At 40.4% G+C, this 15,491-nt stretch overlaps 1 protein-coding gene and 2 non-coding genes across 4 annotated transcripts in view; 2 read left to right on the top strand and 1 right to left on the bottom strand.

Annotated features, from left to right (window-relative positions):
- The window catches only part of LOC128698752 (L-threonine 3-dehydrogenase-like), a gene marked incomplete at its 3' end in the record, with an annotated part of 60,478 nt that overhangs the window by 16,003 nt on the left and 28,984 nt on the right, over positions 1-15,491 (bottom strand).
- On the top strand, positions 2,334-2,407 carry TRNAN-GUU (transfer RNA asparagine (anticodon GUU)). The gene has a single exon. It is a non-coding gene; the product is annotated as a tRNA-Asn (tRNA).
- Positions 14,862-14,933, top strand: TRNAM-CAU (transfer RNA methionine (anticodon CAU)). Its single transcript has one exon. It is a non-coding gene; the product is annotated as a tRNA-Met (tRNA).

Raw genomic sequence — 15,491 nt, 5'->3', positions numbered from 1 at the left:
ACTAATTAACGGTAACTAGGCACATTCTAGAAGGAAAGGGGCTCCTAAATATGGAACCCATACCTAAACCTACGAACTGAACGAAACTATCCAAATATGCATATTATGGCCTACCTCGGTGTCCGAGGGTCAACACCCCCGCAGCCCAGTCCTTGACGAGGCCTTCCAGTGAATCATGACCTGACCAACCAGGATGTTACTGCTGGCCACACGCAAACCGACGTATAAACCACAGCCTTTGATAATGTGAGAAGTCACGAAAGCGCTTGGAATTTCACTATTTTTCACAGTGGTTGTTCTACATATTATATTTTGATGAACTGTTAAATGTTGATGAAGAGAAGGAGGCAGTAGTGATTTCATGCATCGGCCAGGGAGGTTTAACATCTTTTAAGAGTGAAGAACAGTCAGATGCGAGTGTGGGGGAGGTGCGTATATTATGATGTATCTCTCACCTGCACTCCAGTGAGTAACAGGTCAAGTGACTCCAAGTGTTCCCAGCAATTACGGTATTTGACGGAAATTATAAGGGCAGTAAAGGTTCTCTGTACATTCTGTAGATCTGCAATTTCACCTGCCTTGAATGTGGCTGTTAGTATACTGCGGTATTCAAGCCTAGAAAGAACAAATGATTTAAGAAAGGGTCATCAATGGCATCCCTTGTTTTGAAGGTTCTCATTATCCATCTTATTTTCCTCACCTGTCATATTGACACTGTACCAACTGAAATAAAATTTTCCCTCTCCCCCCACAAAAAAAATTATGTGGTAGGGGAGGTATAATACTAGTTCAGTCTAAGGAGATTTAACGCTTCCCCATAATAATAATAATAGTAGTAATTAAACTTGCATGAAAATTTATTTAACAAAAGATTAAAAAAAAAGTTAGGTTAGCTCGTGGTTTGGCTGGTAGTGGACTCACACACGGAGGTGCCATGTTCAATCTCCGGCAAGGGTGAAACGTTGGTCCATGTTTCCTTATAACTGATGTAAGTTTATTCAGGTACAGGTACACATAAATACAGTTGCATAAATTTTCATACATAACAGCATGTGTATACCTGGAGAGTGTTTCGGAGTTCAACGCCCCAGCGGCCCGGTCTGTGACCACCTCCCCCCCCCCCCCCCCAAAAAAAAAAAAAAAAAAAAAATAAAAGTCAGTGTCTTATTTCCACTGGGGTCCTTGTAACATCTTATTTAAATTTTAAGTTAAAAATGCAAAATAACTCAACTTTGTGAAAAAGCAGTTACAAGAAAATAAAATATACTAGGAATAAGGTAAAATGAGTTATTTACTTTAACAATAAAGACAGGGTCAAATCATAGTAATAAGTTCATGTATGTTACCAATGCAAGAAATTTCCTCCCTTTCTGTAACTTCATTAAGTACCTTTTAGCCGTCTTGTTGAACTGGCTCATGCTGTGACAGCCTCTGTCATGTGCAGGCTGCTCCTTCTTTTTACTGCTGTACAATAAAAGGTGTTTGAAGCCTGATCATCTACTGTGGGTATACCTGGAGGGCATTCCGAGGGTCAACGCCCCCTCGGTCCGGTTCATGAACAGGCTCCGCGGTGGATCAAGATTTGATCAGCCAGGCTGTTACTGCTGGCTGCACGCAGACCGACGTACGAACATCCCAGCTGGTCGGGTACTGACTTTACATGTCTGTCTAGCTCCCTCTTGAAAACAGCCAGGGGTTTATTACGCATGTTGGGAGGCAGCTGAACAGTCTCGGCCCCCTGACACTTATTGTGTCTCTTAGTGTACTCAAGACGCCCCTACTTTTCACTGGGGAGATGTACCGCCTGTCGAGTCTTTTGCTTTCTTAGAGAGTGATTTTGATGCGTCGATTTTTGACTAGTTCCTCTAGGATTTTTCCAAGTGTATATTATCATGTATCTTTCTTGCCTGCATTCCAAAAAAGGTACAGGTCGAGGGACAACTGATGGATATCCAACCACTTGGATACACATCAGTTGCACAACCCAGGGCAGCATGGGTAAATCTAGAGCAGGTCGCTCCTGCCTATCCCAACTACTGGCCCACTAGGACATGGTCATGGATGCTCTGGAGGACAAACAAAATGCAGCTGCAGTATACACAGACTTTGCGAAAGCCTTCGACAAGTGCGATGATGGTGCAATAGCACACAAAATGTGTGATAGAAGTATAAGAGGAAAAGCTGGTAGATGGATCTATAACTTCCAAACAAGCAGAACACCTAGTAATAAGTAGGTACCAGGAAGTTAAATCTGTTTTTGTGGGTCACATTCCTGGGAGCAGATTAAATGAACCCAAGAAAATACAATCCTGTACTAGGGGCCGTAAAGTTGTGCCTCCGTGGCACAATTGGTTAGCGCGTTCGGCTGTTAACCGAAAGGTTGGTGGTTCGAGCCCACCCGGGGGCGATGGTTTTCATGTTAATGTTTATGAAATGTTATGACATCTGTATTTGGCCGTCCTGAGAGATAGTACTCACTTGTGGTTGCATTTTTTTTTTTTTTTTTTTTTACACAATCAGTTTTACAGCCTAAGAATCGTTATGCTACGTCACCTTATTTCAGTCACTTTGACTTTTTTGTATTATCCGAGGTAATTTACACATGTTACTAAGTATGATAATTGTACTTCGTGTATCTGTATGCGTATCGGTAGCTCTGTTGCTAGCACACTCAGATCACACATTGTGGTTTGATCCCCGGTACGGATGCAAACATTCGGGCATTTCCTTAAGACAGCCTGTTGTCCTTGCTCATCTAGCAGTAAATAGGTAACTGGGTGTTAGCTGACTGGTGTGGGTCTCATCCTAGAGACAAAATTAACATAATTTAACCGAAATGTTCTGCATAATAAGGGGCTTTCTTCATAGTATGTCACTGATGTCAGTTTTGTATAAGTTGTATCATGTACCTGTAGAGATAAACATTATTACTGACACCCACGTACCTACTTACTGCTAGATGAGCAGAGATAATAATACAAGGAAACATGCACATTTTCATCCATGACAAGGATCGAACCACAGACACTCAGTATGTGAGGTCAAGGTGCTGCCAGCCAAGCCACTGTATGTACAAAGTAATTATAAGTATAGAGAAATAACAAATAAATTAAAGAAACTTATATCTTCAATACCCTACCGAGGTCTAGTCTTTCTTCCATCTCACAACTTCCATTCCAATCAACCAGGAGCCTTCTACAAAGTATCTAAATAATGGCATTTTCCGAACCAACTCTAAACCACACTTTGGAAATAAGTCACTTTATCTGACTTTTTGGGGTTATCCTAGGTAATTTAGACATGTTACTATGTATGATAATTGTGGAAATTCTTGACATAATTTCCTACATGTAGAGCATATATATATATATATATATATATATATATATATATATATATATGGAGTGAGATTAACAAGTTAAGAAAGCCTAGAGAACAAATGGATTTGTCAGTTAAAAATAGGAGAGGAGAGTTATTAAATGGAGAGTTAGAGGTATTGGGAAGATGGAGGGAATATTTTGAGGAATTGTTAAATGTTGATGAAGATAGGGAAGCTGTGATTTCGTGTATAGGGCAAGGAGGAATAACATCTTGTAGGAGTGAGGAAGAGCCAGTTGTGAGTGTGGGGGAAGTTCGAGAGGCAGTAGGTAAAATGAAAGGGGGTAAGGCAGCCGGGATTGATGGGATAAAGATAGAAATGTTAAAAGCAGGTGGGGATATAGTTTTGGAGTGGTTGGTGCAATTATTTAATAAATGTATGGAAGAGGGTAAGGTACCTAGTGATTGGCAGAGAGCATGCATAGTTCCTTTGTATAAAGGCAAAGGGGATAAAAGAGAGTGCAAAAATTATAGGGGGATAAGTCTGTTGAGTGTACCTGGTAAAGTGTATGGTAGAGTTATAATTGAAAGAATTAAGAGTAAGACGGAGAATAGGATAGCAGATGAACAAGGAGGCTTTAGGAAAGGTAGGGGGTGTGTGGACCAGGTGTTTACAGTGAAACATATAAGTGAACAGTATTTAGATAAGGCTAAAGAGGTCTTTGTGGCATTTATGGATTTGGAAAAGGCGTATGACAGGGTGGATAGGGGGGCAATGTGGCAGATGTTGCAAGTGTATGGTGTAGGAGGTAGGTTACTGAAAGCAGTGAAGAGTTTTTACGAGGATAGTGAGGCTCAAGTTAGAGTATGTAGGAAAGAGGGAAATTTTTTCCCAGTAAAAGTAGGCCTTAGACAAGGATGTGTGATGTCACCGTGGTTGTTTAATATATTTATAGATGGGGTTGTAAGAGAAGTAAATGCGAGGGTCTTGGCAAGAGGCGTGGAGTTAAAAGATAAAGAATCACACACAAAGTGGGAGTTGTCACAGCTGCTCTTTGCTGATGACACTGTGCTTTTGGGAGATTCTGAAGAGAAGCTGCAGAGATTGGTGGATGAATTTGGTAGGGTGTGCAAAAGAAGAAAATTAAAGGTGAATACAGGAAAGAGTAAGGTTATGAGGATAACAAAAAGATTAGGTGATGAAAGATTGAATATCAGATTGGAGGGAGAGAGTATGGAGGAGGTGAACGTATTCAGATATTTGGGAGTGGACGTGTCAGCAGATGGGTCTATGAAAGATGAGGTGGATCATAGAATTGATGAGGGAAAAAGAGTGAGTGGTGCACTTAGGAGTCTGTGGAGACAAAGAACTTTGTCCTTAGAGGCAAAGAGGGGAATGTATGAGAGTATAGTTTTACCAATGCTCTTATATGGGTGTGAAGCGTGGGTGATGAATGTTGCAGCGAGGAGAAGGCTGGAGGCAGTGGAGATGTCATGTCTGAGGGCAATGTGTGGTGTGAATATAATGCAGAGAATTCGTAGTTTGGAAGTTAGGAGGAGGTGCGGGATTACCAAAACTGTTGTCCAGAGGGCTGAGGAAGGGTTGTTGAGGTGGTTCGGACATGTAGAGAGAATGGAGCGAAACAGAATGACTTCAAGAGTGTATCAGTCTGTAGTGGAAGGAAGGCGGGGTAGGGGTCGGCCTAGGAAGGGTTGGAGGGAGGGGGTAAAGGAGGTTTTGTGTGCGAGGGGCTTGGACTTCCAGCAGGCATGCGTGAGCGTGTTTGATAGGAGTGAATGGAGACAAATGGTTTTTAATACTTGACGTGCTGTTGGAGTGTGAGCAAAGTAACATTTATGAAGGGATTCAGGGAAACCGGCAGGCCGGACTTGAGTCCTGGAGATGGGAAGTACAGTGCCTGCACTCTGAAGGAGGGGTGTTAATGTTGCAGTTTAAAAACTGTAGTGTAAAGCACCCTTCTGGCAAGACAGTGATGGAGTCAATGATGGTGAAAGTTTTTCTTTTTCGGGCCACCCTGCCTTGGTGGGAATCGGCCAGTGTGATAATAAAAAAAAAAAAAAAAAAAAAAAAAAATAATAATTTTATTATTTTTTATTATCACACTGGCCGATTCCCACCAAGGCAGGGTGGCCCGAAAAAGAAAAACTTTCACCATCATTCACTCCATCACTGTCTTGCCAGAAGGGTGCTTTACACTACAGTTTTTAAACTGCAACATTAACACCCCTCCTTCAACTGTGTGTGTGTATATATATATATATATATATATATATATATATATATATATATATATATATATATATAAATATATATATATATATATATATAAATATATATATATATATATATATATATATATATATATATATATATATATATATATATATATATGAATATAATAACTGCATTAAAGTGCGATGCTATTTGGACCCTTCGAGAAATTTCGAGTGAGGGGGGTGCAGAAGAGCTGCGGAGTTATGCCAGGGGGGGGGGGGAGTAACGCCATATTGAATTTAATGTGTGAACACTGAACTGAAGTGTGCATGCAATGTGATCAGGCATTCTCAAAGGCCAATTGGAGTTTCTCGGCCTGAATTTGTAATTAAGAACCTGTGCTAATGTACCCTGCTGAAGAATTGGGACAGGAAATTTGCGGGACCTCAATTATGTGTGAATGGCAGAAGATAAATGATGCATGCATCACTCACAGGGAAGTGCACCATTAGTCTTTGCATTTAGATCTCTAGCTGGCCAGTGTAGGGTCTAAGTGTTGGGCAGGTGTTGTGGTGTGATCCATCTACAGTAATTAAATGGTAAGCATTAATACCAATTATATTTTCTGTACCCAGCAAGCCTAATTATATATTTGTACACATGTTACTATGTATGATAATTTGTGCAACTATATTTCTGTGTACCTGTACCTAAATACATTTACTTACCAACTAGTATTTTCAACTACAAATTTTATACTATCCTGTCTACCATCTTACTAACATATAACCAAGTCATTGCCATTTTTATTATTTTTTTTTATTATTATTCTTTTGCTACCTTAACTTGTGTATTTTATCCTGTCAATTTAAATCTAGTTATACTCTAATTCTTGTAAACAACTTATATAAGACCTTAGTGCAATTACAACTGAGAGTCTTGTGCCTTTTTTATATTATTAGATTAAACTCAGTTGTACTATAGTCAATACCAAATTCATTATATTAGACCATAGTGCAATTACTAGTGAGAGACTGGTGCTATTTTTAATTTGTATTTTTATATTATTAGATTAAATCTAGTTGTACTATAGCTCATTCTAGCTCAAAACATAGACTCCACAAAAGTCATTATATTAGACCTTAGTGCAATTACAAGTGAGAGTCTTGTTCTATTTTAAATTTGTATTTTTATATTACTAGTTTATACCTAGTTGTACTTTAGTTCATTCCAGCACAACACATAGACAACATCAACTTCATTATGTGTAGTAGTGACTATACTCTATATGACCAAAATACTCTAGCTATATACTTATCCAAACTTCCCACCACTACAGATATCAGTACTAGAACTCAACACATAACTCAGGATATAAATAACCATAATTTAAACCTAGAAGATGATTGATCACGTTGACCCTGATCTAAACCTCCATAATCTGACACCCAATCAAAACCTATTGGAAAGTAACTGCCTTTATTACACAGCATCACAAGGCAGCACTATCCTAAACAATGCTAAAAGTCTATCAGTACTTAACTACAACATCAGGTCCTTAAGCAAACACTATGATGACCTCCTGGCACTCCTTGAATCACTAAAGACACCCTTCTCCTGCATTATTCTTACTGAGACCTGGCTTAAGCAGGACACAATAGATATCTACCCTCTACCAGGATACACAGCAATTCACAACTGCAGACCAAACCAAGTTGGGGGTGGTATTGCAATCTATTACTCTAACCAATTATCTTGTATTAGCACCACTTGCTTTAGTGATGAATATGGGGAATACATTTTTGCTAATTTTACTGTAAAAAACCTTAAGACACCTATAATAATCGGTGCCATTTACCGGATACCTCACACAAACATCCCAAATTTCAGTGAGAAATTCAAGTCACTAATAACAAACAGACAAATGAATAAGCACCACCTTCTCTTAGCTGGAGACTTCAACATCAACCTTGGCTTACTAGATGATCAGCCTGTAACTGATTTCATCAACAATATGAACAACACACTTCTCATACCAACAATAACTAAACCAACCAGGCTCACTGAGACAAGTGCAACCATAATAGACCACATATGGACCAATATACTAGCCCCCCTTAAATCAGGGATAATCACAGATAGCCCTACAGACCACTACCCTACCTTCCTCCTGATAAACATTAGTAAACCACCACTTGAATACAACAAAGTCTCATTTAGACTCCATGACGAGGCCTCAATAAGGAAGTTCACAGCTGACCTAGAGATTGTTGACTGGCCTACAGAATTCTCCAAGGCCAATGGTATTGATGACTGGAGTTTACCTGGAGTTTACCTGGAGAGAGTTCCGGGGGTCAACGCCCCCGCGGCCCGGTCTGAGACCAGGCCTCCTGGTGGATCAGAGCCTGATCAACCAGGCTGTTGCTGCTGGCTGCACGCAAACCAACATACGAGCCACAGCCCGGCTGATCCGGAACTGACTTTAGGTGCTTGTCCAGTGCCAGCTTGAAGACTGCCAGGGGTCTGTTGGTAATCCCCCTTATGTGTGCTGGGAGGCAGTTGAACAGTCTCGGGCCCCTGACACTTATTGTATGGTCTCTTAACGTGCTAGTGACACCCCTGCTTTTCATTGGGGGGATGGTGCATCGTCTGCCAAGTCTTTTGCTTTCGTAGTGGGTGACTTTCGTGTGCAAGTTCGGTACTAGTCCCTCTAGGATTTTCCAGGTGTATATAATCATGTATCTCTCCCTCCTGCGTTCCAGGGAATACAGGTTTAGGAACCTCAAGCGCTCCCAATAATTGAGGTGTTTTATCTCCGTTATGCGCGCCGTGAAAGTTCTCTGTACATTTTCTAGGTCGGCAATTTCACCTGCCTTGAAAGGTGCTGTTAGTGTGCAGCAATATTCCAGCCTAGATAGAACAAGTGACCTGAAGAGTGTCATCATGGGCTTGGTCTCCCTAGTTTTGAAGGTTCTCATTATCCATCCTGTCATTTTTCTAGCAGATGCGATTGATACAATGTTATGGTCCTTGAAGGTGAGATCCTCCGACATGATCACTCCCAGGTCTTTGACGTTGGTGTTTCGCTCTATTTTGTGGCCAGAATTTGTTTTGTACTCTGATGAAGATTTAATTTCCTCATGTTTACCATATCTGAGTAATTGAAATTTCTCATCGTTGAACTTCATATTGTTTTCTGCAACCCACTGAAAGATTTGGTTGATGTCTGCCTGGAGCTTTGCAGTGTCTGCAATGGAAGACACTGTCATGCAGATTCGGGTGTCATCTGCAAAGGAAGACACGGTGCTGTGGCTGACATCCTTGTCTATGTCGGATATAAGGATGAGGAACAAGATGGGAGCGAGTACTGTGCCTTGTGGAACAGAGCTTTTCACCGTAGCTGCCTCGGACTTTACTCTGTTGACGACTACTCTCTGTGTTCTGTTAGTGAGGAAATTATAGATCCATCGACCGACTTTTCCTGTTATTCCTTTAGCACGCATTTTGTGCGCTATTACGCCATGGTCACACTTGTCGAAGGCTTTTGCAAAGTCTGTATATATTACATCTGCATTCTTTTTGTCTTCTAGTGCATTTAGGACCTTGTCGTAGTGGTCCAATAGTTGAGACAGACAGGAGCGACCTGTTCTAAACCCATGTTGCCCTGGGTTGTGTAACTGATGGGTTTCTAGATGCGTGGTGATCTTGCTTCTTAGGACCCTTTCAAAGATTTTTATGATATGGGATGTTAGTGCTATTGGTCTGTAGTTCTTTGCTGTTGCTTTACTGCCCCCTTTGTGGAGTGGGGCTATGTCTGTTGTTTTTAGTAACTGTGGGACGACCCCCGTGTCCATGCTCCCTCTCCATAGGATGGAAAAGGCTCGTGATAGGGGCTTCTTGCAGTTCTTGATGAACACAGAGTTCCATGAGTCTGGCCCTGGGGCAGAGTGCATGGGCATGTCATTTATCGCCTGTTCGAAGTCATTTGGCGTCAGGATAACATCGGATAGGCTTGTGTTAATCAAATTTTGTGGCTCCCTCATAAAAAATTCATTTTGATCTTCGACTCTCAGTCTGGTTAGCGGCTTGCTAAAAACTGAGTCATATTGGGACTTGAGTAGCTCACTCATTTCCTTGTTGTCATCTGTGTAGGACCCATCTTGTTTAAGTAGGGGCCCAATACTGGACAGACATTTTTCTTAACAAATTACTTAGACTATACAACAAACATTGTCCTATAAAAACGAAACAATCACAAACAAACGGCTTGGTTGCCCATGGCTAACCAGCACCATTCTGAAATCCATTGACAAGAAACACCAATATGAAAAGCAATATAGACAGGGCTTAATACACAAAGATATTCTTAAACACTATTCATCAGTTCTCACCAAAGTAATAAAGAAAGCCAAACAACTATACTACTCCAGTAGATTCACAGACACTAGAGGAGATATAAAAAAGACCTGGAAAACACTCTCAGATTCTAGGGACCCACAAACTGAAAAAAAACAAGAATATTGTCCTAACTAAACCTAATGAAACATCACTACATCCCACTGACACAGCTAACAAGATAAACGACTTTTCTCAACCATAGGATCTAATCTCGCCAATAAAATCCCACATACCAGTGCCCATGCTGGGGACTACCTAGATGAGAATTTCCCAAATTCCTTCTATCTTGCACCAACTGAGCCCTCGGAAGTCACCGAGATTATAAAATCACTTAAAAACAACTTGGGGAATCTGTCTAATGTCCCACCATTACTGTACAAGCGAGCGGCCCATATCCTTTCGCATGCTATTTCATTACTTTTTAACAAGTCACTAGAAACTAGCACCTTCCCGAAACTACTCAAGATGGCAAGGTTACACCAATACATAAAGGTGGTGACCCTACAGACTTAAGCAACTATAGGCCAATATCAGACTTACCATTGCTATCCAAAATCTTTGAGAAACTCGTGCACAGGAGACTATATTCATTTATAACAGCACAAAACATACTCAACCCCTGCCAATTTGGATTTAGGAAAAATAAAAGCACTAATGATGCAATCATAAAAATGCTAGATCTGCTTTACACAGCATTGGAAAATAAGGAATATCCACTAGGAATTTTTATTGACCTAAGAAAAGTTTTTGACACGGTAGACCACGACATCCTACTCCACAAACTTGACCATTACGGTATAAGAGGCCATGCGCTTGCTTATTTCAAATCTTACCTTACTAATAGGTATCAGTATGTTACCATTAAAGACACAGCATCAACAACACGGCCACTTGATACTGGAGTTCCGCAGGGAAGTGTCCTTGGTCCCCTGCTCTTCCTCATATACATCAATGATCTTCCAAACGTATCCCAACACCTGAAACCCATTCTCTTTGCTGACGACACGACTTATGTCATCTCTCACCCTAATCTTGCCACCCTCAACACCATTGTTAACGAGGAGCTGATCAAAATATCGACTTGGATGACAGCCAATAAACTTACGCTTAACACTGACAAAACCTACTATATTATGTTTGGTAGCAGAGCAGGAGATGCACAAATTAACATTAAGATCGACAACACTCTAATTACCAGACATAATGAGGGGAATTTCATAGGCCTATACCTTGACAACAACCTGAATTTCAGCACCCATATCCAACACATAACCAAAAAAGTATCCAAAACATTTGGGATCCTCTCCAAGATACGATACTACGTACCGCAAAATGCCCTTCTCACACTATACCACTCGCTTATTTATCCATACCTCACCTATGCTATTTGTGCTTGGGGATCAACTGCAGCAACACACCTAAAGCCAATAATAACCCAACAAAAAGCTGCAGTAAGAATAATCACTAAATCCCATCCCTGGCAACACAACCCCCCACTCTTCATAGATCTAAATTTACTCCCTGTTCAGTACATCCACACTTACTACTGTGCAATCTACATCTACAGGACCTTAAACTCCAATATCAACCTTGACCTAAAACGCTTTCTTGATAGTTGTGACAGAACCCACAGGCATAACACCAGACACAAACATCTCTACGACATTCCCCGTGTCCGACTAAACCTATTCTAATTAATGCATTACTTAATGCTATGCCTAGTCAGCCCCATAATTATGTGATTAGTTTTGCTGATGATATAATGATTCACACCACCGGATTCTCCAACACCCAAAACATTCTTAATCATGTACTAGCCTCGTGTCAGGACCTGGGGTTGATAATCTCTACTGATAAAACAAAGATACTCAATAGGCGTCCTCCTCGACAGAGAGGCACAGTTCGTCAGATCCAATTGCATGATGGGTCTCTTCTAGAATATGTAAGCAGATACAGGTATCTAGGCTTTGAGGTTCCACTACTTGGACCTGTTGTAACAAGACTTTGTCGCCAATACAAAGAACGACTAAGAGCACTTAGAGTTGTGGCAGGGCTTCACCCCAGGTATGGTGCTAATGTTAAAATTGTGAAAATGATGTATCTTGCTTATATTAGATCATTGGTTGATTATGCTGCGCCACTACTTGCTCTTGTGTCTGACTGGAAGCTTGGAGGGCTGGAAAAACTGCAGAACGAAGCAATGAGGATCATCCTAGGATGCCCTCGTACTGCCAAAATTTTAAATATGCAAAAAGAACTTGATATTCCAAGCATCAGAGATCGTGTTACTGAAAGAAATATCCTAATTGGGGTTAATATGCTCAGGCAAGCCCATTCAAACCCCTGCACAGAAGCCCTCCAAACTTTCCTCAGCACTGGTGAACACTCCTCCAGATGGATCGAAAAAACTGGAACCGACCTCCGCATGAATCAGATACATGATCTATGTCAAGTAAGGCAACAGCGGCACTTCTCCGCTCCATGGAATATTACCCCATTCCCAACTACCATTCCTCCATTTCCCCCCAAACTACTTCTTAAATCACAACCAAAACTTCGCCTTGAAGCCAAACATGAGGCCTTAAGCTGTATTGATAACTTAGTCACACAGCACACACTCTCGCAAATTATTTACGTTGATGGTTCTGTTCACCAATCCACTGGTGCAGCTGGTAGTGCTGCTGTTGTCGTACAGAGTGATGGCTCTCTTAAAGAAATTGGAGCACGCATCAATAATTGGGCCTCTACCCTTCAGACAGAACTGTTTGCCATACTCCTTGCACTGAAATGCATCAATGTATCAAAGATTGACAGTTTAATTGTAACTGATTCTCTGTCATCCATAAATGCTCTCAACTCATTAAGCATAAATTGTGGCATGCTTGTGTCAGAAGCCAGACACAGGTATGGTAGGATTGTGGACAGTGGAGTCAGAGTGCACATGCTGTGGATTCCATCTCACATTGGTCTTCAGATGCATGATAGAACTGATAAATTGGCTAAGCTGTATGCTTTCAAAGAGGGAGTAGATTACAATCTTGGCTTGTCAGGTAGTAGTTTGAGAACAATAATACGAAAAGAACTTCAGCTGAATTTTATGGACTTAAGGCTCAGGGAGATTGACACCAGTGAGTCCATCTATCATCATTCTATCATGCAGGAGGAGCCACATGTCTATGGTGCATCCAACAAAATAAGCAGACTCTTGGATGTCGCTACCGCCCGGCTCCGGCTGGGTTACAAGTATCTTTGGCAGGTTAAATCACCACCACCTGATGTAGACCAAACGAAATGTAAACTTTGCCAGATGGATTATTGTCACACCCTGCGTCATTATGTACTGGAGTGCGATAAAATTAATGAATTTAGAAACAACTCACTCAGAAGTGTTCAAGAAATGGCTAAGTATTTTATCCACAGTGGTATATTACAGACCATTCTGGAGAAATACCCTGACTTTGCTAGCTGTAAATAAAGCATTACCACATATGTGCATGTGTGTGTGTGTGTGTGTGTGTGTGTGTGTGTGTGTGTGTGTGTGTGTGTGTGAGTCTGAGTGTGTGTGTGTATGAGTGTGTGTGTGTGTATGAGTGTGAGTGTGTGTGTGTGTGTGTGTGTGTGTGTGTGTGTGTGTGTGTGTGTGTGTGTGTGAGTATGAGTGTGTGTGTGTATGAGTGTGTGTGTGTGTATGAGTGTGTGCGTGTGTGTGTATGAGTTTGTGTGTGTGTGTGTGTGTGTGTGTGTGTGTGTTTATGTGTGTGTGTGTATGAATTTGTATGTGTGTGTGTGTGTGTGTGTGTGAGACGGAGAGACTCAGCAATCAACATTTGCACCAATAACTCACTACAGTTGTGACCGGGTGTGGAAGTGTGAATTGCTCATTACTCTAAAATTTGTTCATGATTGCAGCCATGTATAAACGTAAGTAACCATTCTTACAGTATTCATTACCTTTGTAACTTGTGAGTTCATTACCTTTGTAACTTGTGAGTTCATTACCTTGTACCTAGTTCAGCCATCAAAACTTTGGAGCCCGGTCCCTGGACCCATTGTGTACCCCTGTAATCTGTAAATACCTTTGTAACTTGTCATGATTGTGACTAGACCTACCTGGAGTTCATTACCTTTGTAAATTGTGAGTTCATTACCTTTGTAAATTGTGAATTCATTACCTCTGTAACTTGCTCAGCTATCAAAACTTTGAGGCCCAGTCCCTGGACCCATTATGTACCTCTGTAATCTTTTGACTACCGCCCACAGGATGGGTATGGGGTGCATAATAAACATATTAAACTAACTAACGACTAAACCTTTACAAAAATTCAATGTATGTCAAAGGCCCTAAAATCTGGAACACCCTACCTGAGAACTCTAGAACTGCAGACACATACATCACCTTCAAAACTACCATTAGAAAACATCTTATCTCCCTGATACATCCCGTCAACTAACTACACGAATACCACCTGGTGGTTCACACTTTCACTCACCCATTTGACCATAAACAGAAATATTAATCTCAAATTTAAAATAATGAATCCTATGATACTCCAAATACTGAAACTATGTACTGTGCCAAAACAAAATCATTCACATTGCTAAACTCACAAACTAGTATTTAGTCACTTAGCCATAATACCAACTTACCTCATAATTTGTAATATTTTAAAATAAAGAATTAAACTAAGTCTGCCCGAAATGCCTAGCCATGCTAAGCGTTCTAGTGGTACAATCTGTAATCATTATTTAATTACATGTAAACCACACAACAACCAAATTCTGTAAATTCAACATTGTAATCTTTATAGAGAATGAACTTTGAATTTGAATTTGAATCAAAACTGTCCTAACTGCTTATAAACAACGTTGGAAAACATTTTTTTAAAGGCATTTAATATCAATAATCTGGAGCAGAGTGGCGCAGTGGAAGCGTGCTGGGCCCATAACCCAGAGGTCCGTGGATCGAAACCACGCTCTGCTACAATTACTTTTACTCCATTACATGGATCATGTATATCAAATTTTGTGTGTAGTCTTTATAATCTTTTAAATTCACAGAAAAATATATGAGCAACGAAAGCAAAAACTTTCACTAATGAGAGTAAAATTCCCCTCTAAAACTGTTATGCTGTAATTAAGAGTCTGCTGTTTAGGCTATGGATATATAACAAAAATTATAATGTTCTTGAAGGCGAACAGATATTATAGTCACAAAGTGAACATATGTATATTTAGCCCAAGATAACCCAATAGTCAATGTAACCTTAGTTTAATAAAGTTAACTTATTGATGCTTTAACATAGCCATATAAATACGACCAGTAACAAAAAAATAGCCTAGGATAATCCAGTATTGGACTCCAACTGGAATGTTTAATTGTAACGCAATAGAAGACTGGAATGGGTTACTTGATTATATACAAGCCAGACATAGTGTGAGTGTAGTGTAGTGTAAGTTTTCACACTTTTTGTCTTAAATAATAACAGTGTAAATCACCAGCTAGGATTACCCAAAAGTCAGTGACTTATTTACACTTAAA

The sequence above is a fragment of the Cherax quadricarinatus genome, chromosome 59 (assembly GCF_038502225.1).
Source record: "Cherax quadricarinatus isolate ZL_2023a chromosome 59, ASM3850222v1, whole genome shotgun sequence".
In the NCBI taxonomy this organism is placed as follows: domain Eukaryota; kingdom Metazoa; phylum Arthropoda; class Malacostraca; order Decapoda; family Parastacidae; genus Cherax; species Cherax quadricarinatus.
Note: the sequence above shows the minus strand (reverse complement) of the source record. Positions and strands in the feature narration are given on the sequence as shown.